Genomic DNA, 22489 nt, shown 5'->3' with positions numbered 1-22489 from the left:
AATTGGGCATTATTTGTGCTCAGATAATAGAAACATTACCCAGCCTTCAATAAGAGTAATTAGCATGGGGAGACAGTGTAGAAGAGCAATTAGGAGTAAGAACTTTGAAGCCGGAGAGATCTGGACTCAAATTCTGATTCTGCCACTTACCTTTTATAGATAACTTAGGTAAGTTACTTAACATCCTAGGCTTCAATTTCCACATCTGGGACATGAAGATTATAAGCCTTGCATCATAGGGCAGCCATGAAGAATAAGTAAGATAATATATGGAAAACACATTTTCAGCTCCTCACAAAGAGTAAGTGCTTAATAAATGAGAGCTATTACTATTCCTAAATTGAAGAAATATGACTTTTTTGTATTTTTTCTATGCATGTCAAAACTGCCAGATAAAAAGTAAAAAAAAAAAAAAAAAAAGTCACTAAACTAGACATGTTATATATAGATCAGGAAATATCTTCAATTCTGAGAATATACTGTTCAAGTCATTCCTAAAGAAAAGAAAATGGTTTGTTGGGATCTTATGCAATTTCATTAGGGAATGATTTCGATATTCACTTTGGAAATATTTCAATGTCACATATATTTTCCTTTGTCAGACTACTATAATGTGATAGTAATTTGATCAATGAAATCTATTTTCCAAGCTCTGACCCCTTAAAGATTGTTATTAACGTATAAACAAAATGTGGTATATAAATACAATGGGATATTATTCAACCTCAGAAAGAAAGAAAATTCTGACACTTGCTGCAAAATGGATGAACATTATGCTGAGGGAAATAAGCCAGTCACAAAAGTAAAATACTGTATGATTCCACTTATATGAGATGCCTAGAATCATCAAATTCATAAACAGAAAGTAGAATGAGATTGCCCAGGGGGTACGGGGAGGCAGAAATGGGGACTTACAGTATAATGGGTACAGAATGTCAGTTTGGGGAAAAGAAAAAGTCCTGGAAATGAATGGTGGTGATGGTTGTAAAACAATATAAATATATTTAGGGCAACTGAACTGTATGCTTTAAAATGATTAAAATGGTAAATTTTGTGTTATATATATTTTACCACAATAAAAAAAGATGTTATTAATTTTAAAAGTCCAATTTGTCCTTAAAACAAAAGCCAGATATAGGACAGGCACAAACGTTACTTATGTCTGACAATTAAATAATAGCATTGAACTACCCTCACTTGTAGGGAGCCAAAGGCCCGTAGGATGTGACCAACTCAGCATTCCACTTGAGGCTATATGATCAAGCAAACTGTTTATCACGAATGCACGATGTGAGCAAACTCACACTGCGCCTGCCACCAAAAGGTTTGCAGAGGGACATCACTCCCTGGTACCGGGCTCTTTGAAGTTATCTATTGAGAAGTCTGGCACCTATTGTTCAAAGGATGCAGTCTTGCAAGCCTGCTGTGAACCAAACAGCAATTACCCAACAATCACTCCCCCTTTCTCCCATCTCTTTTGCCTAATAAATACAGAGGGCTGTGTAAAGCTCAGGGCCCTTGTCCACTACAGGCAAGGTGCCCCCCCGGCCCCTTCTTCCAAATATACTCTTTTGTCTCTTGTCTTTTATTCCCACGTTCACCCCCCTTTGTTCAGTCCCCCTATGTCTGTGCGGGTTACATAGTAGCATCTGAACACAGGACTTCAAGGACGTGAACGAAGAAGATCTGCTGGAACAGAGAAACTGAAATTGACAAGGCGAATGGGGAAGCCGGGATGAGTCTGCCGGCAGTGGAGATAAGGTCAGTACCCTGAAGAGGTACTGGGAGCAGTGCTTTAAAGAAGTACTGGGAATGGGAAGTTTTCTGAATCAGGATAACACGGAGCAGAATTTGTCTGTTGGAGAAAAACATTATGTGCAGTTGCTGAAAGTTTTATTGAAATGAACTGGTCCTCAGGTTAGTTCTCAGACATTGACTAAGCTGCTGCAGGAGGTTATTACACATAACACATGGTTTCCACAGGCAGGCAGTCTTGATGTGGTAAATTGGGACAGAGCAGGAGAAGGATTAAAACAGGCTCATCAAAAAGGTCTTAAAGTTGATTCTTCAGTTTTCTCCACGTGGAGTTTAGCTCGTACTATACTTCTGCCATTATCTCCTCATTATTCTGCAGGACAGCAGGCTGAATCTAAAAATCTGAAAGAATCTGTTGTCCCACCCACAGTTCCAATTGAAAATAAAAAACAGGAGAGGGAGGATAAAAATTGGCCTATACCACCTCCTCCAGTTGCAGAAACATCTGAAACACCTCCTTTGATAGCAGAAATAGAAACCCCAATACAAAGAATTTTATGCTCTGCTGCCATAGCTGGAGAGCCCTTAGGACCTTGTGCTTTTCCTATTTCCGTAAGGGCTGATCCAAATAATCCACAGCAGGTTATTCATGAACACACTCCCCTAGAGTTTAAGTTGTTAAAGGAATTAAAAGCAAGTGTGGTAAATGATAGCGTACAGAGCCCATTCACCTTAAGATTTCTAGAATCTGTGTTTGGTGCTATGCGTCTTTTACCCTTTGATGTGAAACACTTGGTGCGAACTTGCTTGTCGGCTAGCGCATATCTGACATGGAATTTAAATTGGCAAGAAATGTGTGCAGACCAGGCTAGACAGAACCGTGCTGCTAGAAATGGAGACGTTACAGAGGATATGCTGTTAGGTAATGGTCCTTATTCAGACCTGGAATGTCAAATGGCACTCCCAGATGCCGCTTATCAGCAGTGTGCACAGGCTGCTAAATGTGCCTGGGCCACAATTCCTGAAGAGGGAGTCCCAGTACAATCATTTTTACATATCATGCAAGGGTCACTGGAACCCTATATGCAATTTCTTGCAAGATTACAAGAGGCAGTGAAGCGTCAGATTCCTCATACCGTGGCTGCAGAAATGCTAACCTTAGCTCCAGCTTTTGAGAATGCAAACGCGAACTGTAAATGTGCGATGGCACCAGTGAGGTGTACAAAAAACTTTGGAAATTTTCTCAGACCTTGTCAGGATGCAGGAACTGAGCTTCATTGCTGTGCAATGTTAGTGCAAGCAATGGCTAATTTAGCAGTTGACAAATCTAAAAGGAGCTAAGGGTCAAACCCTAAAATGGGAAAATGTTATAATTATGGAAAAACTGGACATTTTAAAAAGGAATGCCGCCATATCTCAGGACAGAAAGGACCTTACAATGCAGTGCCCCACCCAACGGAAAAAAATGCCAGGACTGTGTGCTTGCTGTAACAAAGGAAATCACTGGGCCAATCAGTGCCGCTCAAAATTTCATCAGAATGGCACCCTCCTGCCAGGAAACAAGACATGGGCCTGGCCCCGGGCCCCACAAACAATGAGGGCATTCCCAGTCCAGACCTCAACCCCATTTGAGGGATGGGTTCCTGGAGGCACATTGATTCCCTCACCCCAGGAACACCAGGAAGTGCAGGATTAGAGCTACCCACCAAAGAAAGAATCACATTAGTCAGGGGAGACAAACCTATCAAAGTTCCCACTGGTATTTGGGGACTTTTACAAACAGGATACACAGGACTAATTTTAGGCAAAAGTCGTCTTAATTTGCAAGGCATCACTGTAGTCCTAGGAGTGATTGACTCTGATTATGAAGGAGAAATTCAAGTAGTTTTAATGTCACAAGATCTTTGGGTTTTTGAACCGGGAGATCTTTGCTCAATTACGCTTATTCGTTGCAAATTATACCCTTCTCCATGAAAGGAGAAAGGAGAAAATAAAGGGTTTGGGAGCACAACTACATGAGAAATCTATCACAACCAATAGCCTCTAAATAGACCCACCTGTGGGTACAAATTAAAGGAAAGAAATGTTATGGGCCTATGGATACGGGAGCTGATGTATCAGTAACATCTAAAGACAATGGCCCCCATCCTGGCCCTTGCAATTAACTTCTACATCCTTAGTGGGAAAGGAACAGCTCAAAGTGTTCAACAGAGCCCTGAGATTTTACCTTGTCTTGGTCTGGATGAACAGTCGTGTACTTTGCAGCCTTATGTCGCAAATATAGCTATCAATTTATGGGGTCAAAACTTAGTTACACCTTGGGATATGAGACTTACAAATGAAAACTTTGATAACCCAGGATTTAAAATGCTGAAGAACATGGGATATCAGAATGGAAAAGGTTTAGGAAAATTTCTTCAAGGAAATCCTAACCCAGTATCAGTAACTGCAAAAACAGAAAAGGGCTAGGACGTCAGGATTTCTGATGGGGGTCATTGATATTTCTCCGCCGCCCACTGCCTTACCATTAGAATGGCTCAGTGACAAACCTGTATGGGTGGATCAATGGCCTCTATCTCAGGATAAGCTGATGCAACTTCAGCAGCTAATAAAAGAACAATGGGACACCGGACACAAAGAGGAGTCAGCCCCTGGAATTCTCCAGTGTTTGCTATTCCAAAAAAGTCCAGAAGATGGCGACTGCTACATGATTTAAGAGCTGTTAATGCAAAAATTAAACCAACGGGTGCCTCACAAAAAAGTTTACCATCTCCAGTGGCTATTCCAAAAGACTGGCCTCTTGTAGTAATAGATCTTAAGGAGTGTTTACTATACCCTTACACGAGAAGGATAAGCCTCGATTTGCCTTCTCTGTGCCTTCTATTAATCAAAGAGAACCTGTTTCTCATTATCAATGGAGAGTTTTACCCCAAGGCATGATTAACAGTCCTACGCTGTCAGCATTTTGTAGGACAGGCATTAAAGGAGCCTCGGAATATGTTTCCTACTGCTTATATCATTCATTTTATGGATGATATTCTTTTGGCCGCTCCTACAGATCAAATCCTACATCAGTTATTCAGAGGAACTAAGCAGCCTTTGACTAAATAGAATCTCAAAATAGCCCCAGAAAAGGTACAACTTCCCCATACCAACACTTAGGAACTGTTGTTACGGAGAGAAGTGTATGGCCTCAGAAAGTAGTTCTCCATAAAGACAGGTCACAGACTTTAAATAATTTTCAACAATTATTAGGAGATATTAATTGGCTACGCCTGATGTTAGGTATTGCTACCTATCGACTCACATATCTTTACTAAACCCTGCAAGGAGATTCTTCTTTAAATTCCCTGCGGCAATTAACTAAAGAGGCAGAAGCCGAATTACGAATTACGGCTTGTAGAGCAAATGTTACTGCAGAGACATGCCACATGGCTACAACCGCAAAAACCTTTGCTTTGTTTATTCTTTCTACCCCCCACTCTCCAACAGGGCTTTGGGGCCAGTCTATAGACAAGTCTGTAACAGTAACAGAATGGCTCTTTCTACCTCATCAAACAGTCAAAACCTTGCAAATTTATCTTTTTTTAATTACACAAATTGTGACTATGGGCAAGCATAGGTCAAAAATGCTTATGGGATATGATCCTGACAAAATTATTGTTCCTCTAGACTCCCAGCAACAAGCCGCAGCTTGGGAAATGTCAACTGCCTGGCAAACTGCTTTTGCAGTGAAAGGACACAAAGATAGATGTGTACCCGCCCCCCACCCGCTACACCCTTGTTCTGCTCTCTAATCTTTGCACATACCAGAGATTTCGTAAGTTCTGTGAGTACCTGGTTTTCTGCACGTACCAGAGATTTTGTTTTGCACATACCAGAGATTTTGTAAGTTCTGAGGCAAGGTCACAAGACGTGTTTAAGTAAGATAAACTCTTGCTGCCATAAACCTGCTCTCCCGCCTCAAAGTTTGAACCAAAATATCAGAAATGGCGGGAACCAATCATAGTTAGCCAAATCGCCTTGTTCAAACACTAGCCAATCATATATCTGATTTGTATAATAACTCTATGCCCACTTTTCTTAGACTATATAACACTGCTCGGAGCTCAGTGGGGGAGCTCTCCTTCCCGTCTCGTTTCACGAGCGAGGGAGAGTTCCAGGTTCGAACCTGTAATAAAGATCCTTGCTGCTTAGCTTTGACTCTGGACTCTGGTGGTCTTCTTCGGGGAATAAACGGTCAGGGCATAACAAATGGGGGCTCGTCCGGGATTTCCCCCAAGCCCACCAGACCCCCAAGTCAATGGATCTTAATCTGTAGGTAAGCCGGCTTTGTCACTGTCTCTGTCTTTGTCTCTGTCTGTCTCCCTGAAATTTCGCGAAATCCATAATCTGTAATCTGTATTGGTCTGTTTTATAAGTGGCATGGTCTTGGCGGACGCGCTAAAAGACAGCCACTCGGGACTGGTGGGAGACGTCCCCCAGTGCCCATCTGGGGGCCTCCATCCTTGGTTGCCCTGTCTGACTCAGGTCGGAAGTCCAACACGCGCTCGCGAAGGCTCATCGTTTCTCACTGTCTGTCCATTATTGTTAAGTGTTAAGTGTAAGTCCAAAGCGAAACATAAAACCTTTTCTTCCCCTTCCAGGACCGGACCTGTCGGATACTCCCCTCTGCTTCACACTCATTTTCGTCCCTCCTTCTCTTTGTAGGAGCAGTCCAAAGATGGGCAACAACCAGAGCACGCCGCTGTCACTCCTTGTTACCAATTTTAAGGATGTGAAGGCTCGGGGGCGTAACTTAAGCGTAGAACTAAAGAAGGGAAAGCTAGTTACTTTCTGCCATTCGGAGTGGCCCTCTTTCGGCGTAGGGTGGCCCTCCGAAGGAACTTTCTGTCTCTCTATTATTACTAAGGTAAAAACTAAGATTTTCCTGCCAGGGCAGTCAGGACATCCTGATCAAATTCCTTATATTCTAGTGTGGCAAAATCTTGTGGAAGACCCCCCGCCCTGGATAACTCCATTCATCCTTGTAGGTCCTAGTAATGCGACCTACAAGACAAAGGACTCCCTCTGCTCCCTCGGCCCCTGTGCTGCCAGACAGCCAGGATCCCCTAACGTTAGAACCCACACTTCCCCCACCATATCCGCACCTTATCCCGCAGGACCCAGTCCCCCAGGGTGGTGCTTCCGTAGAGGGAAACCGAGAAGCGGAAGCAGCCGAGAGCGAAAGTAACCCGGGGGGGCCGGCCGGCCGAACGCGAGGCTGCGTACTGCGGGACCAAGCTTCCCGACTCCCTGACTCCACCGTAGCCCTGCCTCTCAGAGAAATAGGATCGCTCGATGATACCGGGCTCTCCCGTCTCATGTATTGGCCTTTTTCCACTAGTGATTTATACAATTGGAAGTCCCAAAATGCTCGGTTCTCTGATAATCCCAAAGATCTAACCTCGTTGTTAGACAGTGTCATGTTTACTCACCAGCCAACCTGGGATGACTGTCAATAGCTCCTCCGAATCCTGTTCACAACGGAGGAGCGGGAAAGAATCCAAGTTGAGGCCAGAAAGCTGGTTCCAGGAGATGATGGCCAGCCAACTGCAAATCCTGACCTCATTAACGCGGCTTTTCCTTTGACCCGGCCCAGATGGGACTACAACACGGCAGAAGGTAGGGGACGACTGCTCATTTATCGCCAGACTCTAATGGCGGGTCTCCGGACTGCAGCTCGCAAACCCACCAATTTGGCTAAAGTATATTCTGTGTTACAAGGTAAGACAGAAAGCCCCGCTGTGTATTTAGAGAGATTAATGGAAGCTTTCAGACAGTATACCCCTATGGACCCGGAAGCACCGGAAAATCAGGCTGCGGTAGTAATGTCCTTTGTAAACCAGGCAGCATCAGATATTAGAAGAAAACTCCAGAAATTAGAAGGTTTAGAGGGAAAGCAGATTCAGGACCTCCTTCAGATGGCCCAGCGAGTTTATAATAATAGGGATACTCCAGAAGAAAAACAGTTCAAGGCAACCAAAGAAATGACCAAAGTTTTAGTAGCAGCTTTCCTCCAGGCAGGGAATGGCCAAAGCAGAAAGCAGACAAAGCAAGGCTCTAGGCAAGGATTAGAAAAGGATCAGTGTGCTTATTGCAAGGAACGTGGTCACTGGATTAAAGACTGCCCAAAGAAACGGAGACCAGCTAACCCTACCTCCGTACTCGTTACCCAGGACTCTGACTAGGGAAGACGGGGTTCGGACCCCCTCCCCGAACCCAGGGTAACTTTGCAAGTGGAGGGGTCCCCAGTTCGCTTCTTGGTCGATACTAGGGTGGAACGCTCAGTCCTAACCAAACCAATTGGAAAAATGTCTCAGAAAACATCCTGGGTGCACGGGGCCACAGGCATCAAAAAATACTCCTGGACAACCCAGAGGACTGTAGACTTAGGAACGGGAAAAGTCTCCCATTCCTTCCTAGTCATCCCAGAGAGGCCTTCCCTCTACTAGGGAGGGACTTGCTGACAAAAATGGGGGCCCAAATCCACTTTGAGCCAGAAGGGCCCAAGATAACTGATTCCCAAAACAGGCCAATATCTATCCTGACTGTCACCTTAGAAGATGAGTACAGACTCCATCAAGAGCAAAAGCCCCCCGATCAGGAAATTGACTCTTGGCTCCAGCGTTTCCCTGAAGCGTGGGCAGAAACTGGGGGCTTAGGGCTAGCTAAACATCGACCTGCCATATTTGTGGAAGTTAAGCCAGGGACGGACCCGGTTCGGGTTCGGCAATATCCTATGCCCCTGGAGGCAAGAGAAGGAATTACGCCCCATATCCGCCGACTCCTAGACCAGAGAGTCCTACGGGCTTGCCACTCATCCTGGAATACTCCACTGTTACCTGTTCGTAAACCCAATAGTACGGACTACAGGCCAGTACAGGATTTAAGAGAAGTTAATAAAAGGGTCATAGACATACATCCCACTGTGCCCAATCCATACACCCTTCTGAGTGCTTTACATCCCGAAAAACAGTGGTATACCGTTCTTGATCTAAAAGATGCTTTCTTCAGCCTTCCTCTGGCTCCCAAAAGTCAAGGACTCTTTGCATTTCAATGGACGGATCCTGAGAGGGGCATCAACGGTCAGCTAACATGGACCAGGCTGCCACAAGGGTTCAAGAACTCGCCAACCCTGTTCGATGAAGCCCTTCATGAAGATCTGGGGACTGAGGACCTCTTGAAGACTCTGGGGGAGCTAGGCTACCGAGCCTCAGCAACAAAGGCTCAGATCTGCAAGTCGGAGGTAACTTATCTGGGGTACCTATTAAAAGGGGGGCAACGCTGGCTAACCAAAGCCCGAAAGGAAACAGTCCTACGCATCCCTAGACCCCAGTCGACATGGCAAGTGAGAGAATTCCTGGGGTCGGCAGGGTTCTGTAGGTTATGGATACCCGGATTTGCTGAGTTAGCCAAGCCCCTATACCAGGCAACAAAGGAATGGCAGCCCTTCAATTGGACGGAAGAGGCTGAGCTGGCCTTTCAACAAATCAAAACTGCCTTGTTATCAGCCCCCGCGCTGGGGCTCCCTGATGTCTCCAAGCCCTTCCACTTATACGTAGATGAAAGTAAGGGTGTTGCAAAAGCCGTGTTAACACAGTACCTAGGCCCCTGGCAGAGGCCAGTTGCCTATTTGTCAAAAAAATTAGATTCAGTGGCTGCTGGCTGGCCACCCTGCCTGCGGATAATCGCGGCGACCGCCCTAATGGTCCGAGACGCTGATAAACTTATCATGGGGCAAGAGTTGCGCGTTATAACCCCGCATGCCATTGAAGGCGTCCTCCGGGAGCCGCCGGACCGATGGATGAGTAACGCCCAGCTCACCCACTATCAAGGACTGCTGTTAAACCCCCTCAGAATAACTTTTCTGCCCCCAACCTCTTTAAACCCTGCTTCACTGCTGCCAAATCCAGACTTGGACACCCCGTTCCATGAGTGCACTGAGATACTGGCTCAGGTGCATGGGGTGCAGGAGGACTTGCAAGATCATCCGCTCCCCGACACAGAACTCACCTGGTTCACTGATAGCAGCAGCTACGTCCACCAAGGCCAGCGGTATGCAGGAGTGGCTGTAACGTCAGAGACTGAGGTAATCTGGGCGGAACCCTTGCCTCCAGGGACATCGGCCCAAAGAGCCGAACTGATAGCCCTCACACAGGCCCTCACCCTAGGGGCAGAGAAAAAACTAACAGTATACACGGATAGCCGCAATGCTTTCGCTACTGCGCACATACATGGGGCCATCTACAGAGAAAGGGGACTATTAACAGCCGAAGGCAAAGAAATAAAAAACAAGCAAGAGATCCTAGCTCTATTAACTGCTTTGTGGAAACCAAAGAAATTGGCTATCGTACATTGCCCTGGGCATCAGAAACCAACTACGCCAATTGCTCGAGGCAACTTCTTAGCCGACCAAACCGCAAGGAGCATAGCAAAAGCTCCCAGTCAGCTCCTCGCGCTCCAGCTCCCCGATCCTGGCCCGCGAAATTTGCCATGTTTTCCCGACTATACCGAACAGGATCGCGAATGGATGAACACGCTTCCCCTAAAACAGGTTAAAAATGGGTGGTGGACTGATATGACCAAACCATCCTACCAGAAAAATTAGGATGGCAGGTGTTGGAACACATCCACCGGACAACCCACCTGGGTGCCCGGCGAATGATGGACTTAATCAGGCACGCCAAGTTTAGAATCAGGCGCATAGCTGAACTGGCCAGCGATGTCACAACAAATTGCAAAGCCTGCCAACTAAACAACGCTTGCCCCCAAACCCAGACCACCGCAGGAATTAGGTGTAGAGGAACTAGGCCTGGTATCTATTGGGAAATAGACTTTACTGAGATAAAGCCTGGAAAATATAGGTATCAGTACTTACTTGTCTTTGTAGATACTTTTTCAGGATGGACAGAAGCGTTCCCAACTAAGAGAGAAACTGCTCAGGTTGTAGCAAAGAAAATTTTGGAAGAAATCCTCCCCAGGTATGGCTTTCCCGTCCAAATAGGGTCAGACAATGGACCAGCCTTTGTTGCTAAGGTAAGTCAGGATTTGGCTTCCATTCTTGGGGCAAATTGCAAATTACATTGTGCTTATAGGCCCCAAAGCTCAGGACAGGTAGAAAGGATGAATCGGACTCTGAAGGAGACCTTAACTAAATTGACCATGGAGACTGGCGCTAATTAGGTAGTACTTCTCCCCTACGCTCTGTTCCGGGCCCGAAATACCCCTTACAGACTGGGCCTCACACCATATGAAATCATGTATGGCAGACCCCCACCCCTGGTCCCCAGTCTAAAAGATGACTTACTCAAACCTGAAACTGAAAATGTCTCTGAGCTCCTGTTCTCCTTACAAGCCTTACAGAAAATTCACCAGGAAATTTGGCCCAGACTACGAGAACTGTACGAGGCAGGACCTCCGCCGACGCCTCATCCGTTCCAGCCGGGAGACTGGGTCCTAGTCAAGCGCCACCGGCAAGAAACTCTTCAACCCAGGTGGAAAGGACCACTGCAAGTACTCCTGACTACTCCCACCGCTCTCAAAGTAGAAGGCATCGCTTCGTGGATCCACTACACACACGTCAAACCAGTGGACCCAACATCCGACCTTCTCGAGCCGTCTGGAGCACCGGTTACATGGACTGTAGACAAAGCTAAGAACAATCCCTTAAAGCTAACCCTGCACCGTCACCCACATAGCCGTAACCATGCCTAGCTTGCCTATGCTTTTATGCCTTATACATCTGACTCTCCTCACTGCTGCGCCGTCTAATCCCTATGTCTGGAGGTTCTGGCTCTATGAGAACAAAACTCACCCCGGGGAAACCCCCCAAGCGGGTAAACTGCTAGCTAGTGCAGACTGCCCCCCCTCCAGGTGCAATACTCCAATTTACCTCAATTTCACTAATTTCCAAATTGCCCAACCGGGGATACCCATGATTTGTTTTGAATATAATCAGACTGAATATAATTGTAAGAATTATTGGTGGCACCAGAATGCAGGTTGCCCATACCACTATTGTAAAATGCACTCAGCCAGGGTATGGGACGAATACCCGAGAAAGTCTAACCTCCTCAGGACTCACTACCCGACAGGGACTCCCAACATATTCACTTGGATAATAACAGATCCAGGGCACTCCCGGTGGACATCGCCCCAACATGGGGCAGTCTACTACGATGCCAGTAGTAGCTGGCCTAGTAGCCACCTGTACTTGTGGCGGAGTCTAGTCCAGATTCGACCCTTAATCCATACACAAATCCACAGACAGGAAACCAAGCTATCACAAGACTTGCAGCCCTTCTCCTGGCTAACCCTATTACAAGAAGGGCTAGCATTCGCCAACCTCACCAGTTTAGGCGACCTGTCCTCTTGCTTTATGTGTGCAACCTTAGGAAGACCACCATTAACCGCTGTTCCCCTTTCCTCCCCACCCACAAACTATATGCCAGATTCTAATTCATCAACAGTTGCAATACCTGATGTAGCCCTGTACCGTGACCCATACCAAGAGAAATACCCCTACTGTTATTCAGCATTTAGTAGCAGCCTCTGCAACCAGACGGCTACATACCCTAATAGCCCCATACGTGCTCCCCCTGGTGTGTTCTTCTGGTGTAATATGACTCTGTTAAAAACTCTGTCCAAAAGCATCTCTGACGGACAGTTGTGCATCCCTGTTACACTAGTTCCCCGACTGACCCTGCTGACCCCGGCAGAGTTCATAGGCTGGGCAGGGACTGCCCCAACTGAAACTGCGCGACATAGACGAGCAGTTTTTCTATCACTAATTGCCGGAATATCCTTAACCACCTCTGTCGTCGCAGCGGGGTTAGCAGGAGGGGCCCTACAACACTCCATGATAGAAAACGACAAGCTGTTACAACAGTTCTCTGTTGCTATGGAAGACTCCGCCTATTCCCTAGCCTCCCTTCAGCGGCAGCTCACCTCCCTAGCACAGGTCACCCTTCAAAACCGCAGAGCCTTAGACTTACTCACGGCTGAGAAAGGAGGTACCTGTATGTTCCTCAAAGAAGAATGCTGTTTCTATATAAATGAGTCAGGGTTAGTTGAGGAAAGAGTCCAACGCCTACACGAACTAAGCTTAGAAATGAAAAAGCAACAATTCACTAAAGCCACTAACAATTGGTGGAGCTCTTCAATGTTTTCCCTTCTGGCACCCCTTTTAGGCCCCCTAATGTCTTTACTACTTCTATTCACTATAGGCCCCTGTGTAGTAAATAAAATTTTACAATTTGTCAGAGAAAGGTTTGATACCATCCAACTAATGGTCCTCCGTAGCCATCACCAGCCTCTCCTGCACCCAGAAAGTGAGGCTATATTATAAGACTCTGGAAATCCAAGATTGGACATCCAGTTACTTATGAGAAGGGGGAAATGAAAGGACACAAAGATAGATGTGTACCCGCCCCCCACCCGCTACACCCTTGTTCTGCTCTCTAATCTTTGCACATACCAGAGATTTCGTAAGTTCTGTGAGTACCTGGTTTTCTGCACGTACCAGAGATTTTGTTTTGCACATACCAGAGATTTTGTAAGTTCTGAGGCAAGGTCACAAGACGTGTTTAAGTAAGATAAACTCTTGCTGCCATAAACCTGCTCTCCCGCCTCAAAGTTTGAACCAAAATATCAGAAATGGCGGGAACCAATCATAGTTAGCCAAATCGCCTTGTTCAAACACTAGCCAATCATATATCTGATTTGTATAATAACTCTATGCCCACTTTTCTTAGACTATATAACACTGCTCGGAGCTCAGTGGGGGAGCTCTCCTTCCCGTCTCGTTTCACGAGCGAGGGAGAGTTCCAGGTTCGAACCTGTAATAAAGATCCTTGCTGCTTAGCTTTGACTCTGGACTCTGGTGGTCTTCTTCGGGGAATAAACGGTCTGGGCATAACAGCAGACTTCGTGGGTGCTATAGATAACCACTGTCAGGCCTCTGAGCCCAAGCTAAGCCATCATATCCCCTGTGACCTGCATATATATATCCAGATGGCCTGAAGCAACTAAAGATCTACAAAAGAAGTGAAAATAGCCTTAGCTGATGACATTGTACCATTGTGATTTGTTTCTGCCCCACCCTAACTGATCAATGTACTTTGTAATCTCCCCCACCCTTAAGAACTTTCTTTGTAATCTCCCCCACCCTTAAGGAGGTTCTTTGTAATTCTCCCCACCCTTGAGAATGTACTTTGTGAGATCCACCCCCTGCCCGCAAAACATTGCTCCTAACTCCTATCCCAAAACCTATAAGAACTAATGATAATCCCACCACCCTTTGCTGACTCTCTTTTCAGACTCAGCCCGACTGCACCCAGGTGAAATAAACAGCCTTGTTGCTCACACTAAGCCTGTTTGGTGGTCTCTTCACACGGACGCACGTGACAACCACTACCCCTCAGACAAGATTTTACAGTTTTATAAAATCCATTCTTTCATTCTTCCTGTGATTTCTCACCACAAACCTATTCCAGGTGGACAAATTTATTTTACTGATGGCCCTTCCAAAGGTTGTGCTGCTATCTATGGACCAAAACATACTCAAATAATGATGACCTCGGGTTTCAGCTCAACGCTCAGAGCTAATTGCAGTCATTCAGGTTTTGGAGCTCACAGCTTCCGATCCTATCAATGTCATCTGTGATTCAGCTTATGCTGTAAATGTAGCCAGTCACATAGAAAGTGCTACAATTAGGCCGGGCGCGGTGGCTCAAGCCTGTAATCCCAGCACTTTGGGAGGCCGAGGAGGGCGGATCACAAGGTCAGGAGATCGAGACCACAGTGAAACCCCGTCTCTACTAAAAATACAAAAAATTAGCCAGGCGCGGTGGCGGGCGCCTGTAGTCCTAGCTACTCAGGAGGCTGAGGCAGGAGAATGGCGTGAACCCGGGAGGCGGAGCTTGCAGTGAGCCGAGATCGCGCCACTGCACTCCAGCCTGGGCAACAGCGTGAGACTCCGTCTCAAAAAAAAAAAAAAAAAAAAAGAAAGTGCTACAATTAAAAGTACACTAGACCCAGAACTGATGAATTTATTTTTAAGACTTCAACAAGTTATTCACTCTCATGCAGCTCCTTTTCATATTTCTCATATTCGTTCTCACACACAACTTTCTGGGCCACTATCTCTAGGTAATGAAAAGCAGACAAATTGATTGGTTCTGTGTTTCAGCAAACTCGAGTGTCTCATGCGCTGCTGCACCAAAATACTTCTGCCCTTACTTGTATGTTCCATTTATCTCACAGCCAAGCTAGGGCTATAATACAAACCTGTCCTACTTGCCAGCATGTCTCCCTGGAGAAGGCTGTAACCCACGAGGTTTGGCTCCAAATGAAATTTGGCAAACAGATGTTACACACATAGCAACCTTTGGTAAGCTTACCTATGTTCACGTGACTATAGACACTTATTCTCATACGCCGCATGCTACATGCCAAACACGTGAGACAGCTGGTCATGTACAGTGACATTGTCTGTCATCAATTGCTCATATGGGGATACCTAACAATTAAAAACTGACAGTGGACCCGCTTACACTAGTATGCCTTTCAAAATTTCTTACAGCTTTGGGCTATAACCCACAAAACAGGAATTCCTTATAATCCCAGAGGACAAGGCATTATAGAGCGGTCACATCAAACATTACAATGCATGTTGAAAAGACAAAAAGCGAGTATAAGAGGCAAACTACCACCTCAATCAAAACTACATTTAGCTTTATTTACTTTAAATTTTTTGACTCCTGGTACAAATTATAAGACTCCAGCAGAAAGACATTGGCAAGTGTTAGAGGAAAAGAGGAAAATTTATTCGAAAATGTTATGGAAATCCACAGAAGAAGGAAAATGGAAAGGTCCGGTGGATTTACTGATGTAGGGATGAGGGTATGCTTGTGTTTTTACAGGAGATGGACAAACTGTGTGGGTGCCCTCAAGGTGCGTGTGACCATGGAACGGGAGACTGGAGGAACCCAGGGTGGCCAACCATGGGCCTGGTCCCTCCAATATGAGCCATGAGCCAGCTGAGCCTGAGTGCAAAGACGGAGAGAAGGCTGACCACAGTCACGATGACATCAATCCTCATAACGTGGGGACAACTCAAGAAAACCACACAGGCAGCTGAGAAACTACTGGAGCCTCAGGGACAGGCAAAAATCCCTGATTCCATATTCTTGGCCATGTTAGCCATAATGTCCTGTGCAGTATGTTTTCCCTGCGCAGAGGCAAAAACATACTGGGCATATGTTCCCAGTCCCCCAGCAGTACAACCTATACTTTGGAGTGACACTCCTCCTGAGATCTGTCACGATCAGGGAGAGTGGGCTCCAGGACCCCTAACTCCCCTGACGTAGAACAGTTAGACTCTCAGAATAATGTCATTAATTATACCCTCCACTGGAAGGACTTCCTTTGTGTATCACTACAAAGACATCACTCAGCCATAGCTATCTTACAATTCAAGCTCAAACATGGTTGAGTCACTATGGAAAAATTATGTACTTATTAAGTCTTGGTTCTACTAATGTGACTGGTGTGCTAACCAACCATTCCTGGCCCAGTTGCCCTAATTGTGCTGATTATACAGAATAGATTCCATTCAATAGTTCCTACCCGCTTCTGTGGACCCAGTGTCTTGGTCCACTGGTAAGTGGAGACATTGTGGATTAGGGACCTAACAGTCAATTAGACGGAAAAGATGAAAATCAGAAATCATGGCACAAACTTCACTGGCTTTGGCAGCAAGCTTTTAATGCTTCTTCTTTACACAACACCGAGATCCAATCCCAGTCTGCCGCCCAGACTGCTTGGCATGGAGCAGGCTTTAGCGCGCCTCTTCCTCTGGCCTTATCTAGGGAGGAAAGGACCAATTCAAGAGATGATATAGAAGGCAGCGCTCCCGTTTATGAATGGTAACATCTGGGTTGGAATATTATCCAGTAATAGCAATAGTAAGCAACACAGTCCCTTTTTTGGCAGCTAGGAAGGACCAGCTCCAGGTACACAATACCCAATTGACCTGCAAATCTTGCCAGTGATATCACTGCATTAATCATAGCACATTGAAACACATAATCTCTCTACTTCCATAGTTTTTAGGTCGCATCCCTGGACTATGATTCCTGTTAATCTGTCTGAGCCTGGGGCTGCCACACCTGCTTTGCATTTTGTGAAACTTCTAATTCAGCTTATTCATCATGTCTGTAGAGCCTTAAGCATGATCATTTTTGCTACTGTTACCTTGATCACCACTCATAACTTCTGTTGTGATGTCCTCTGTAGCTTTGCATAATTCTATTCAAACAGCTCAGTACCTGGAGAACTGGATGCACACAGCCGACCAAGCATGGCTACTTCAGAATAAAATTAACACTGAGTTACAAACTGAAGTGGCGATGTTAAAAATCCACGGTTCTATGGTTAGGGGAACAAGTACAAAGCTTGCAGTTGCAGCAGCAAATGCGTTGTCATTTTAATTACACTCATATTTGTGTAACCAACTTAGAATATAACCAAAGCAAGTATCCATGGAACCCTATGAAAGCTGATTTGCCTGGAGCTTTCACATCCAACATCACCTATAATACTGGTGAATTACAAAACAAAATTCTTGATTTAAATAGGCAAATTCAAGAATTTCAGCCTTCTTTTGAAGACTGGACTAAATTCCAGCAAGGCCTGAAGAGCCTCAACCCTTGGACCTATCTAAAGCACCACCTTAACATCTTACATGTAGTTCTTAGAATGTTGTTGTTTTGTCTCTGTCTTCTGTTCATAGTCTGTAAAACCAGATGGACTGCCAATTGGAAAATGAGAGCTGCCCAGCCTGGCTCTACCTTCTTTCAATTAATACATAAACAGAAAGGGGGATATGTAGGGAGCCAAAGACTTGTGGGACGTGACCAACTTAGCATTCCACTTGAGGCTATATGATCAAACAGCAAACTTTATCATGAATGCAGGATGTGAGCAAACTCACACTGCGCCTGCCACCAAAAGGTTTGCTGAGGGACATCACTCCCTGGCACCAGGCTCCTTGAAGTTATCTACCGAGAAATCTAGCACCTATTGTTCAGAGAATGCAGTCTTGCAAGCCTGCTGTGAACCAAATGGCCGACTGACAATTACCCAACAATCACTCCCTCTTTCTTGCTATCTCTTTTGCCTAATAAATATGGAGGGCTGTGTAAAGCTCAGGGCCCTTGTCCACTAGAGGCAAGGTGGCCCCTGACCCTTTCTTCCAAATATACTCTTTTGTCTCTTGCCTTTGATTCCCGCATTTGCCCCCCTTCGCTCAGTCCCCCTAGGTCCATGCAGGTTACACTCACTGCCACCCAAGTAGATTTTCCTAATTTCTTTCCTTTTTTTTTTTTCAGTGAGTGTCTGTTTTATAGATGAAGACATACATCAGGAGAAACAAAGCTTTACAATGTAATATACAGTAGAGCTGTCATTTTAAGCTACACATGAAAGCAAAAGTTACTAATTCTTACCCTGCATAAGCAAATATATATTCAAAGAAGAAAAAGGTGTAAAGCTGGTATCTACCAAACTTTTTGTGTTCAACATAGAATTTTTTTTTTTTTTTTTTTTTACTTTAAATTCAGGGATACATGTGCAGAACGTGCAGGTTTGTTACACAGGTATACGTGTGCCATGGTGGTTTGCTGCACCTATCAACTCATCATCTAGGTTTTAAGTCAAGCATGCATTAGCGATTTTGACTAATGCCCTCCCTCCCCTTGCCCCTGCACCTTCCAACAGGCCCCAATGTGTGGTTTTCCCCCTCCCTGTGTCCATGTGTTCTCATTGTTCAACTCCCACTTATGAGTGAGAACATGCAGTGTTTGGTTTTCTGTTCCTGTGTTAGTTTGCTAAGGATGATGGTTTCCAGCTTCATCCATGTCCCTGCAAAGGACATGATCTCATTCCTTTCTATGGCTGCATAGTATTCCATGGTGTATATGTACCACATTTTCTTTATCCAGTCTATCATTGATGGGCATCTGGGTTGGTTCCAAGTCTTTCTTGTTGTAAATAGTGCTGCAATAAACATACATGTGCATGTGTCTTTACAGTAGAATGATTTATATTCTTTTTTTTTTTTTTTTTTTTGAGACGGAGTCTCACTCTATCGCTGGGCTGGAATACAGTGGCCGGATCTCAGCTCACTGCAAGCTCCGCCTCCCGGGTTTACGTCATTCTCCTGCCTCAGCCTCCCGAGTAGCTGGGACTACAGGCGCCCGCCACCTCGCCCGGCTAGTCTTTTGTATTTTTTTAGTAGAGATGGGGTTTCACTGTGTTAGCCAGGATGGTCTCGATCTCCTGGCCTCGTGATCCGCCCGTCTCGGCCTCCCAAAGTGCTGGGATTACAGGCTTGAGCCACCGCGCCCAGCCGAATGATTTATATTCTTTTGGGTACATATCTAGTATTGGGATTGCTGGGTCAAATGGTATTTCTAGTTCTAGATCCTTGAGGCATCACTACACTGTTTTCCATGATGGTTGAGCCAATTTACATTCCCACCAACAGTGTAAAAGCATTCCTATTTCTCCACAGCCTCACCAGCATCTATTGGTTCTTGACTTTTTAATAATTGCCATTCTGACTGGCGTGAGATGTATCTCATTGTGGTTTTGATTTGCATTTCTTTAATTATCAGTGATGTTGAGTTTTTTTTCATGTTTGTTGGCCACATAAATGTCTTCATTTGAGAACTGTCTGTTCATATCCTTTGCCCACTTTTTGATGGGGTTGTTCTTTTTTTTTTTTCTTATAAATTTGTTTCCTTATAGATTCTGGATATTAGACCTCTGTCAGATGGATAGATTGCAAAACTTTTCTCCCATTCTGTAGGCTGCTTGTTCCCTCTGATGATAGCTTCTTTTGCTGTGCAGAAGCTGTTTAGTTTAATTAGATCCCATTTGTCAATTTTGGTTTTTGTTGCAATTGCTTTTGGCATTTTCATCATGAAATCTTTGTCCATGCCTATGTCCTGAATGGTATTGCCTAGGTTTTCTGCTAGGGTTTTTATGGTTTTGGATTTTAAAGTCTTTAATCCATCTTGAGTAAATTTTTGTATAAGATGTAAGGAAGGGGTCAAGTTTCAGTTTTCTGCATATGGCTAGCCAGTTTTCCTAGCACCACTTATTAAATAGGGAATCATTTCCCCACTGCCTGTTTTTGTCAGGTTGGTCGAAGATCAGATGGTTGTAGATGTGCGGTGTTATTTCTCGGGTCTCTGTTTTATTCCATTGGTCTATATGTCTGTTTTGGTACCAGTACCATGCTGTTTTGGTTACCGTCATCTTGTAGCATAGTTTGGAGTCAGGTAGCATGATGCCTCCAGCTTTGTTCTTTTTCTTAGGATTGTCTTAGCTATATGGGCTCTTTTTTGGTTCCATATGAAATTTAAAGTAGTTTTCTCTAATTCTGTGAAGAATGTCAATGCTAATTTGATGGAAATAGCATTGAATCTATAAATTACTTTGGGCAGTATGGCCATTTTCACAATCATGATTTTTCTTATCCATGAGGATGGAATGTTTTTCCATTTGTTTGAGTTCTTTCTTATTTCCTTGAGCAGTGTTTTGTAGTTCTCCTTGAAGAGGTCCTTCACATCCCTTATTGGCTGTATTCCTAGGTATTTTCTTTTCTTTTTTTTTTTTTTTTAAGACGGAGTCTCGCTCTGTCGCCCGGGCTGGAGTGCAGTGGCCGGACCTCAGCTCACTGCAAGCTCCACCTCCCGGGTTCCTGCCATTCTCCTGCCTCAGCCTCCCGAGTAGCTGGGACCACAGGCGCCCACCACCTCGCCTGGCTAGTTTTTTGTATTTTTAGTAGAGACGGGGTTTCACCGTATTAGCCAGGATGGTCTCGATCTCCTGACCTCGTGATCCGCCCGTCTCGGCCTCCCAAAGTGCTGGGATTACAGGCTTGAGCCACCGCGCCCGGCCTATTTTCTTTTCAGCAGTTATGAATGGAAGTTAATTCATTATTTGGCTCTCTGCTTGTGTATTGTATATTGTTGGTGTATAGTAATGCTTGTGATTTTTGCACATTGATTTTGTTTCCTGTGATTTTGCTAAAGTTGCTTATCAGCTTAAGGAGATTTGGGGCTGAGACGATGGGGTTTTCTAAACATAGAATCATGTCATCTGCAAACAGACAATTTGACCTCCACTCTTCCTATCTGAATACTCTTTATTTCTTTATCTTGCCTGATTGCTCTGACCAGAACTTCCAATACTATGTTGAAAAGAAGAGGTGAGAGGGCACCCTTGTCTTTTCAAAGGGAATCTTCCAGCTTTTGCCCATTCAGTATGATATTGGCTGTGGGTTTGTCATAAATAGCTCTTATTTTGAGATATGTTCTATCAATACCTAGTTTATTGAGAGTTTTTAACATAAAGGGATGTTGAATTTTATGAAAGGCCTTTTCTGCATCTATTGAAATAATCATGTGAGTTTTGTCACTGGGTCTATTTATGTGATAGATTCCTCTTATTGATTTGTGTATATTGAATCACCCTTGCATCCCAGGGATAAAGTTGACTTGATCATGGTGGATAAGCTTTTTGATGTGCTGCTGGATTTGGTTTGCCAGTATTTTATTGAGGATTTTCGCATCGACATTCATCAGGGATACTGACCTGAAGTTTTCTTTTTTTGTTGTGTCTCTGCCAGGTTTTGGTATCAGGATGATGCTGGCCTCATAAATGAGTTAGGGAGGAGTCCCTCCTTTTTAATTGTTTGGAATAGTTTCAGAAAAAATGGTAACAGCTCCTCTTTGTACCTCTGGTAGAATTCAGCCGTGAATCTGTGTGGTCCTTGGCGTTTTTTTGGTTGATAAGTTATTAATTACTAAGCAAATGGAAAGCAAAAAAAAGCAGGGGTTGCAATACTAGTCTCTAACAAAATAGACCTTAAACCAACAAAGATCAACAAAGACAAAGAAGGGCATAACATAACAGTAAAGGGATCAATTCAGGGAAAGAGTTAACTATCCTAAATATGTATGCACCCAACACAGAAGCACCCAGATTCATAAAACAAATTCTTAGAGACCTACAAACAGACTTAGACTCCCACAATAGTAGTGGGAGACTTTAACACCCCACTGTCAATATTAGACAGATTGACAAGACAGAAAATTAACAAGGATATTCCGGACTTGAACTCAGCTCTGGATCAAGTAGACCTAGTAGACATCTACAGAACTCTCAACCCAATATACATTCAACAGAATATACATTCTTCTCAGTGCCACATGGCACTTATTCTAAAATCATCCACATAATCAGAAGTAAAACACTCCTCAGAAAATGCAAAAGAACTGAAATCATAACAAACAGTCTCCCAGACCACAGTGCAATCAAATTAGAACTCAGGATTAAGAAACTCACTCAAAACCATACAACTACATGGAAACTGAACAACCTGCTCCTTAGTAACTCTTGTGTAATAATGAAATTAAGGCAGAAATCAAGAAGTTCTTTGAAACCAATGAGAACAAAGAAACAACATATCAGAATCTCTGCGACAAAGCTAAAGCAGTGTTAAGATGGAAATTTATAGCACTAAATGCCCACATCAGAAAGCTAGAAGGATCTCAAATCAACACCCTAACATCACAATTAGAATAACTGGAGAATCAAGAGCAAACAAATCCAAAAGCTA

General features: G+C 44.5%; 1 protein-coding gene across 2 annotated transcripts in view; it reads right to left on the bottom strand.

Moving 5' to 3' along the window:
* The window catches only part of AXDND1 (axonemal dynein light chain domain containing 1), a 201704-nt gene that overhangs the window by 104973 nt on the left and 74242 nt on the right, over positions 1-22489 (bottom strand). The gene's annotated exons all lie outside the window — the stretch shown is intronic.

This window comes from Macaca mulatta, chromosome 1 (assembly GCF_049350105.2).
Source record: "Macaca mulatta isolate MMU2019108-1 chromosome 1, T2T-MMU8v2.0, whole genome shotgun sequence".
Classification (NCBI taxonomy): Eukaryota; Metazoa; Chordata; class Mammalia; order Primates; family Cercopithecidae; genus Macaca; species Macaca mulatta.
This window is presented reverse-complemented; position numbering and strand designations above follow the sequence as displayed.